Source organism: Sinocyclocheilus rhinocerous, unplaced genomic scaffold, assembly GCF_001515625.1.
Source record: "Sinocyclocheilus rhinocerous isolate Xijiao unplaced genomic scaffold, SAMN03320098_v1.1 scaffold3081, whole genome shotgun sequence".
NCBI classification, from domain to species: Eukaryota; Metazoa; Chordata; class Actinopteri; order Cypriniformes; family Cyprinidae; genus Sinocyclocheilus; species Sinocyclocheilus rhinocerous.
The window spans coordinates 223,231-231,974 of NW_015666530.1; the positions used below are offsets into that span (position 1 = coordinate 223,231).

The window sequence follows — 8,744 nt, forward strand, 5'->3', positions numbered from 1 at the left end:
TTTCCACTGCAGTTTAGTATCGCTTTAGTGTGGGCGGAATTATTCACATGTAGTTAGTTGCGCCGCCTCTACCGCCGCGATTCCTGAAAAACTTTTTCATTCCGCGTCGCCCCATCAAGCGCTCGCTGGATCCGCTCCTCTGCTATCAACGAGAGGAACGTCTGTACTTCCTCAACAGACAACTAAACTTTTTGGTTGTTAAAAAAAAGGTGAGCTCGAACAGTTGCGTTCGATCCTTCGCTGGCTGTGCTGATTTAAATCTATCGGTTCTGTTGTGTTTGTGTCACAAGTTCAGTGACGCAGGTAGTGACGATTCTCTCCGGCCAATCTGTGATCAGCAGAGTTTACACGTCACGTTTTGGTAACGGTACGGCTCACTTGGAACCTCAACCGAGGTGGTACTAAAAAAAGTACCAGGTACCAGATACTGTACCCAGTGGAACCGTACCGAGCCGTACCATGCAGTGGAAAAGCGCCAATACACTACCATTTAGAAGTCTGTGGTCAGTAAGATTTTTTTTTAATGTTTTTGAAAGAAGTCTCTTAATTTCTTCATTTATTTGATCAAATATACAGTAAAAACAGTAATATTATGAAATATTACAACAAATTTTAAGTAACTGTTTTCTTTGTAATTTATTCCTGCGATGACAAACATGTCATTTTTCCAGCCTTTAGTATCCTTCAGAATTTTCAGGATTCTCTGATGAATTTTCAAAAGTTCAAAAGATAAGCATTTTCTTGAAATATATATTTTTTGCAATAATGTAATAGCTTTCCTTGCTGAATAAAAGTATTAATTTCTATAAAAAAAAATTACTGACCCCAAACTTTTCAATGATAGTGTATAATAAATACCTAATTATTTCATTACATTTATTAAATATTTATTTAGACATATTACATAGATTATAGTTAGGGCTGGGTATCGAGTTCGATACTTTTTAGGCACCGACCGAATTGCCTCGATACCATCGAGTATCGAAAAATTTTGAACGATACCCAGCCCTAATTATAGTACATTAAAAAAGACATTTTCACTTGGGAAAAAAATGTGCAATGCTGAAATGACTCACTGAAATAAACTGATTTGCTAAAATGAATCATACTTCAGTGCTTCTTGAGAGACAGGGGACATTGTGCAGTGTGTTTACCTCGCTATCTCATATTTAACTGCACTAAATCGCCACTTGTTGGGGAAAAAATAGCTTGTTTCTGGAACAGCTACACCATTTTGAAATGCCTGACTACCGACAAATGTAGTTAAGAAGTGTCGCTACTTCCAGTTAACCCAGCACTAGTCTCGAGTAGTCAGACTTTTCACTGCTGCAAAATAATCTGCCCACATTGCTGCTTATTCTGGCCAGAAATTGTCCATTTAGCCAGAAGGAGATTGTCTGAATGACATGTAAAGAGACTAGGGTTGGGCTGATCGCTGATGGCTGACAGACATCGCGGATGATCCGCATACAACTGCGCAGGTGTGAGGTGATTGTTGAGATTGAGCGAGTCAAGTAGGTGATACTGCGCATGTGTTGAGCGAGTCCGTCTGCGCATCCGCGGTTGAGTATACTTTGAAAGCTGTGTGGTCGCAGCTGTGCATGAGACGGAACGGAACACGGAAAGTGAAGTATACCCGGGCCTTTAGTGGTCAGCTGCTGCAGAGCGTGCCAATAAATTGCTGATGAGATAAAGATGAAAATATCTAGTGGAAAATGAAAATGTTATGTTTTCAATGATATAATTGTTTTCAATGTTTTGGCAGATGGCCATCTAGCAAATATGTTGTATATTTTGTTAAGAGTCTATGACAGTAGTATAAGAGACCGAAAAAAACTTTAAATAATGTCAGTCAGTAAACAGCTGTACAGAAAACACAACAAAAATACTGAGAAGATTTTCTGTCCATCCAAAGTAATAAACAAAAATATTACACAAACACAACAGAAGAATGTCCAGTTCTGCTAGTGGATATCTAGTTTACGTATTGCCTCAAAAAAAAGAAAAGAAAGGCAATCTAATATGTGATTTTTAGTTTTGTGCGCACAATATGCATCAGACAGTCAGTTCTGCATGCATATGATTGTGACAGAGGAAACTCCAGGGTGCTTTACACTACAAGCTAATCATCATCTCTAGACATCTCAAAGACACATAGGTACGCAGAACAAACAACAATCTGAGGACCCACTGCGATTAAACTTCATCCAAGATCACTGCTACACAGCAACAAATCTCGCAAACTATGTTCCAGAACTCTGATCATCTGAGATTATGTGGTGAGGCATGAGAACAGTAATCTTCAGAGATCAGAGGTTTCTGCCAGCATCTGGGAATGTTTGCTATCTGTAACTGCTTGTGTAACATAAGGAGAAAAAGAAAGATTTCCCTCTCTGTGATGATGAACTAATGAATTGTTTGAATCAAGCAACTTAATCAACAGCGTATTATATCATTCAAATAGGATAGCAAACCATCACTGGCTATGTTCGCACAGCAGCAGCATGCGATTGGCAGTTCTGTTTAAGGTGCAACATATTTACATTCACACACAGTTCAGATAAAAAACAAACCGAAGTGACTCCCAAAAAAAAACAACAACTGTATTTTGAAAGTGCAGAATTTTGAAATCACCATCTTTAATATTTTAAATACAAAATAACATCAATAAAAACATGAAACAAAATTGCATTTAATTATGCATTTCATGTATGCTAGAAATATTTATATTTTTTATTAAATAGAACGTTTTTTTTTCTTTACAAAAATATAATATGCAACAAGCTGAAAATGATACAGCATTTAAATTTTACTGGAACATAAGATTAAAAAAAACATTACTCATCCTTTTCTAGAAGCTGTTGTACGAACAGGACAATTCCAGAGTTACACCTGTTAGTAGATACGGTTGTTGACATCAAACACTGACTGTGTGAACGAGCCAACGAAATGACAAATTATGATTTCACATCTGCATCTTCTCTGGAGAGCGTACAGATGACTACATAGTCCAACTGGGGCCCAAAAATCTCATTACAGGAGGAGCTACGATGTACTTTGGAAATCCTTCAGACATCTGTTGAAACATCCCGCAGACCTTTGCGTGTGTGCTTTAGCACATCTTCATCTTATCGGCCTTCTTCAGAGTAAAAGCGTGGTGATGAAAAGGACAAAAATTAAACACCTCCACAAACCATCTTCACAGCTGTTTGAGTGATTCAGTTAAGTGCGCGGTTGATGGGAGATAATTAGTATTTACTGTGAATAAGTGAGGATGCCATTAGCAGGTCTTTGTCTATGAGACCTTGTCAGTGAATGCCGCGAGCTCCAGCGTGTGTGACTCAACTTTGAGCCGTGTGTAAGGGTGTATTCGGCAATACGGCACACCGACAACGCGATGGCGGAGAGAACGGAGAGTGACTTGCTTTTCTCTCCGATGACAAGACTGATTTAAATATCAAAACAGAATGTAAAATGGTAATTAAAACCCAATTACTCCATACGCAATTGAAAAGTTAATTAGAGACTTCAGAGGCTCGGAAAAGACAGATGCCAAGGTGAGGAACGAGGGGCAACGGTGCCGGGCCCTCCGGCAAACCTGACAAGTAAGAACACACCTGGGAAAGCTACAAAACGACCTAAACATCATCCACAGCATGAGAGCCGGCAAGAAAAGACTTCATGTGCCATCCCGACACTTTCTCGAGCGGCCCAGATCTGGGATGGGGAGAAAAAGAGGCTGTCAACTCCATCATGACTCATCTATAAATGATGAGCAATTTGAATTAAGAGACATTCAATTAAGACCAAAGAGAGAGAAAAGGAGGTGCGGAGAGACAGAGGGAGCCAGTAACAGAGTGAAACAGTGAGAGAGAGAATTACAAAGCTCGGAATTTAAGTGGGCTCCATCCAGCATTCCAGTGATGCCCCTTCTCATTGATCCTTCATTAGTTATTTATGTGGCGGTAATGAGGGCTGAATATGAGGGGAGAGTGTGTGGGTTGTGGTGCCAGACCAGGTTTTTGATCACTTGTATTTAGTTTCAGAAGAGACGGCTGGTGTTAAACAGAGCTAGAACAGCACTGACAGCCCCTCGCTCGGGTTTGGACTAGCTTAACTAACGTAAAGCAAAAATGGGTTTATCAACGCATGCCAGAAAAATCCAGCCTGTTAAACATACAGGGAGATGTGAGAAAGTTCAGACTTGCTTCCCACTGAACTACCAAAGGGCTCTAACAGTGCTTAACCTTGCATGTTAAATATTCATCGGCTCATATGAATATTCATCATTTTCAAAAGTGCCTGGCGATTGATATTCATCTCAAACATTGTTTATTCTCAACTTTAATCATTTCCTTAAAGATTTTTTTGAGTATCAAGATAAAAAAATGCTAATTCATTTGAGGTGTGGTCACATTAGCGAAATTCTGGCAAACTTTGGCAGGTCAGATAGGTCCATTGTCAATAGTGTTGTGATGTATGAAGCACAGATCACACTTTACAACTTTACAACTAAGCAACAAAACTGTCAGTTGGTCATGGGGGGGAGGGGAGGATTTGAATGACCAACTGAACCCGATGCAAAACCTGCGTCATGAAATCGGTCATGAAATTCCAGATCACATGGATTCCAATTTAAATGACTGGATTTACGCTGCAAAATGTCTCTGAACAACAGTCAATGTGATCGCACCTTTACACTGACAGAATGTTCAGCATTCAAAATGAACTGTGATTGGTCTTTGCTGTATTACATTCATTTATTCATTGTAGGGGGTGATCCTTTTCCCAACTCAGTGATTCTGTTTTTTATTTATTAATTTTTTTTCTAACATATTGGTGTTATATCTTTCACTTGGATGTTATAAGTTTCACTGAGTAAATACAGCTGGATAAAACAAAAACTGTGTCCGTCTTCAATTCAGGCTGCAAAGCAACAAAATTTTATTATTTTAAAGGGGGGTGATTCTTTTCTATACCCACTGTAGGTATCTAGGTATACTTGGATTCACAAGTTTTAATACAAAAATGCTAAAATATAAATACAAACATAATTATAAATGTTATAATTTTTAATTATATAAAAGTTATAATCTTTTTTTCCCCTTAAAACTTTGACACTATTCTTTTGCAAGCCCTAAAATCTAATTCTGGCAATGCAAATCTAGTTCAATCACAATAACTCTCGGAAGATTTTAGCATGATGATAGATATGGCAATGTTAATGTATTTGGTCTTGGTGGAATTGATCTGCTACGCTGCTGCTGCTGAATTGCTGCTGTTGTTGGTTAATGCTGTAGTTGTAGATTATTGCTGCTGCTGCAAGCAAGTACAGGAACTTGCTATTGCTAATGCATATGGCGATACGGTGCCGTGAGTATTTAAGACATACTGCTGTTGCATAAATAGCATATAAATGAACCCGTAGCAGATCTATACAGGTGGAGCTGGGGAAGGTGGAGGCTTTCAGAGAAACTCTGAAAGCGCACTGCAGGAATCTCTAGTGAATGCTAGCCATCCATATAAATGCAAGGCAGTAAGTTCATTGGCTGCATATGCAGCATGAACCACTCAGTTTGTGCCAAGTTGTTTAACTCTCTGAATATCATCAGTTACGTTAACAATCCGTCAGCCAGCGCCATCTAGAGTTTCATGACTGAACTATATATTTATTCTCAGAGAAGCTGAGGGGGAAAATGAGATCAGGACATTAGAACATATCATCTTCGAACCTGTATTCGCCATGTGTGCACCCTGGCTCAATCAGTTGGCTAACTTTTGTTCCAGGACTTAGACTTAAAAGTGATTGTTTTAAAAGCTTTTGGAGGTGACAGTGGCAATTTGAAGTGCCATATTCACGCTAGGCCTTGGTAATATATTTCCATGTCAGGCCCCGGCCACTAAAAACATTAATGCCAAAAATAGCCCTACCAAGAACGTCCCGTCATCACTGTGATTTTTCAGAAAACTCCAGGGACAAAAAGAAAACACACAATCACACGCTAGCTTTTGTTTACCCTCTGCATTTTTCCCACGATCTAAGGCACTCTAGGGTTGTGGGAACACATGTGCTGCTATCTTTAAGTAGCCCAAACAGCTGACAGTCTACTGACGCCTGAAGCACAATGACAATTGCAGCCATTTACACAGCAAGGCGAGGAAAGCTGTGAGAGACAGAACCACAGATTCAGACGTTTACACCTTTATATTCCCCTCACCCCCTCTGAGAAGGAGCTTCTGATGCTGAAATTTGGTCCAAACAGCCTAACAATTTCTGAATGTCATATTGCTGAGGGATTTTTTTTTAAACATCTGGCATTGTTTTTGATTATTGGCTCACAGTAAGATTGCACTTATCCCTCTGAATCACTGAAACCTCATGGACAGATTCTGACCAGAGTCAACAAATAAGTACTCGACATTAGTTAGCTGCCACTGAGACTGCAAAAGTTTTCAGTTATGGTCTATTTTTAACGGTCGTCAACACATTGTGAGATTTTTTTCCCTTTTATTCTGTTCTAGTAATGTGAAAAACAACCACTTCGATTTGGTCAACTGATTTATTGAACAATATCAGATGAATTATTCCATTGGATTACACCAGGAGTATCTCTTTTCTCTCCCCAAATCCTCAGTCACGTCTGTCTTCTGGTCTATTTTTACAGAGGCACTTTAAAACTTTATTTTCCCCTCTTCTCTTCACTTCTGAGCATCCTTTACTGTGGCAATGTTTCTAAAGTAGGAGAACAACAGAAAGACAGAAAGCTTTTTGAATTATCTGTCAGTATTTTAAAAACGTTGTTTTCCATTATCCTCGGGTAAGACTGATCATATCTTTATCCGACCACGATGGAGACGCATCCGAATGCAAGCTAAAGAATATTTAGATACTATCCAATACGAAAAGCATATCAATGCCAGGCAGAGTGAGGAGTGAGAGCGATGCAGACTTATCGAACCTGGCATGCTGATTGGCTTTAGTGTCAACAGAAGACACACTTGCACTCTCTTCCTCTGTACACACAGAACAAACGCAACACAACCATGACCTCCTTTGGCATTTCCAGCTCCTCTGAGAGTTTGTGTGTGTGTGTTTGAGGAGAATAAAAGCCTACAGGTCAAACTGCTGTCTGACAAAATCCTAAACTCCGCAGCCAAGCTCCCCTAAAGTACCACAAACCCTGTCATTAAACCGCCATTGAAACAGTGCCAAGAAAAGTTAACAGTATAACAGTATAACAGTGTTTCAAAGTCCGGTTTCACACAGCACCCAAAAACAGTGCTTATTTTGCCACCATTTATTATAGATACAGATATATTCAATTTTGGCCGATATTGATAAGCCGATATTTATTTTTATTACTAATAACTAATAAATGGCTGATTAAGATTCTATAGTATTTTGTTTAAATAAATTTAAAATAAAAGATTGAAAAAAAAAATCAATCATTTTAAATGCTAAAAATGTATTTAGGCATCACAAATTTATAATGTGCAGCACAAAAAAATTAATATTCATTTTGAGATTTGCTAAAGACTAGGCCCTATATTTAACAGGGTTATTATATTATTAGTAAGTAAGCATTAGATGACAGCAAAGTTATCCAAATATATAAGGTAGTGAAAAAACTATTAAATATACTATACTATATAAAATTACATTTATAAAATTATAGATGCAATATTCGATATGGATAAAAAAATTAAAAAAAACCGCTAACCTATATGGGACCATTAAAGTGTGTATCACCACAAGGCCGTTGTTAAAATAAACATGCAATGCAGTAAACGTTTATACAGTGTTTTATTTTCGGTAAAACATATGAACTTGTTTGCATAAAAGCACAATGTAAGCCTGACATTGCAGTTACGCTCCTTCGCTCATGCTGTGACACACTTCTAATGCTGTGCTGTCAATCCATGATGGCGAGTCAGTCTCACCCCGTCGTTCACTTCCATCTCTCTCTGATGGACGTGTGAACGTCGCTTGCTCACCACTAAATGGAAGTAATTGATTACCGTGTTCTGTCTGTCCGCTGGCTGCTCCTCAGAGTCAAGGGCAGATCGACAGTACACACAGGGCTGTGGGAAGAAGGGAGGAGGAGAGGGGTGCCCGCCTGCACACGTGGACCTGCAGGAAACACCATGTGCTCAGTGCCCAGAGCAGGAGCCTCAGGGCAGGTGAGATCACCACTGCTCTTTCACACAGACTCCAGTATTGTGCAATTGCCGCCGCAGGCAATTTTTTCCCCATTACCGTACAGCAAAAATACTTTACATCAACAACTGTGCAGCGTCTCAGGTCCGCACTGTACATCTACTCAAACGGATCTGAGGCCAACAACAGCAGACTACTTAGTGGCTATGAAACGCTGGCCTAAACCTTTTGCTAAGGCTTTTGAATTTTTCAGAAGTTTGTGCTACCAAAATACAGAGGATATTTCTGCTGCCTGCACATTATGCAACTCTTTTACCAAAGGCCTAACAACATATATTGAAAAACACTGACAAGATCATGTACATCATCAAAATCTGAATATTAAAAAGTTCAATGATGAGACGCTTAGGCAATTTTTTTGGTCCTATCTTTTAAAGGGGTGGTTGATTGCGATTTCACTTTTTTAACGTTAGTTAGTGTGTAATGTAAATTATACACTTATTTTCACATAGCTATAAGAAGCGTTATGCATGGACGCGCGTGCAGTTGCCGTACTGTATTAAAGCTTTAATCAGGATAAAACCGT

At 39.0% G+C, this 8,744-nt stretch overlaps 1 protein-coding gene across 4 annotated transcripts in view; it reads right to left on the reverse strand.

Annotated features, from left to right (window-relative positions):
- Positions 1-8,744, reverse strand: part of LOC107732474 (semaphorin-6D-like) — a 175,559-nt gene that overhangs the window by 126,348 nt on the left and 40,467 nt on the right. The gene's annotated exons all lie outside the window — the stretch shown is intronic.